Source organism: Parasteatoda tepidariorum, chromosome 10, assembly GCF_043381705.1.
Source record: "Parasteatoda tepidariorum isolate YZ-2023 chromosome 10, CAS_Ptep_4.0, whole genome shotgun sequence".
NCBI lineage: Eukaryota > Metazoa > Arthropoda > Arachnida > Araneae > Theridiidae > Parasteatoda > Parasteatoda tepidariorum.
In genome coordinates this window covers 49,453,466-49,454,385 of record NC_092213.1, presented here as the reverse complement: position 1 = coordinate 49,454,385, position 920 = coordinate 49,453,466, and positions in this window count along the sequence as shown.

The window sequence follows — 920 nt, the reverse complement described above, 5'->3', positions numbered from 1 at the left end:
TATGGCTCCCTGATATCTGGGAAATTTTACTGGGTAATAGGACGCATCTACACCAGCATTATTGCCCATTGAATGTATAGTCGGAACACAAGCAGAAGTTAAAAGGTAGTGACGTAAATAAAAAGTTTTCAGTTAGCAGTCTGCGTAGGGACCGAGGGTGTGCGGTATTGGCTCTTGTTAAACTGTTCTTCGCGTGCAGGTCGTCGGGCTGCCGAAGAGGGGGTGCCATCCACTCTGTAGATGATCAACACTGTGATGTCTTCGGATCATCATCAGGGACGTTTCCCAGACCGTCGCCAATAGCTCGTTGTGCAGCTCTAGTGCGACGTAACTGAACTACAACTGCAACATCATTCTTGCGTTAATTCTTGAAGCGTGACAGGGGAAAACTACTTTTTAACTACTCACTGCTTGTGTTCCGACTGTACATTCAATGGCTGATAATGCTCGTGTGGATGCGTCTAATCCAGGGATGGGCAAACTTTTTTGGTCGAGGGCCAAAAATCGAGAAAAAAAATGTTTGGTGGGCCAAATAAAACTTTCAAAATTTTAAAAAAGAAGCGACATACAAGTTTTAATTTAAATATTTAGTGCGATGAATGAAATTGCAATTTCATTTTTAAAAGTTCCTTAAATTAAGGTTCGAAGTGAGATGTGCTTATTTTAAGGAACAAGGCTAAATGCTTTTTTGTTAGACCACTTCTAAAATGATTTTTTCTAAGGTTCATAGTTGAAATCTCTTGTTTACATATATAAGATTAAGCAAACATAGCGCTGATTTTCTGGGAATGAAATATTACATTTTGGAAACTAGCTTTTGGTAATGATTTGTAAAACTTTGGCATATTTAGAAACAACTGCTTCAGATGATTGCTAGATTGTCCGCTTGTTGGATCTTAAAATCCAGCATTCTGCCAAAT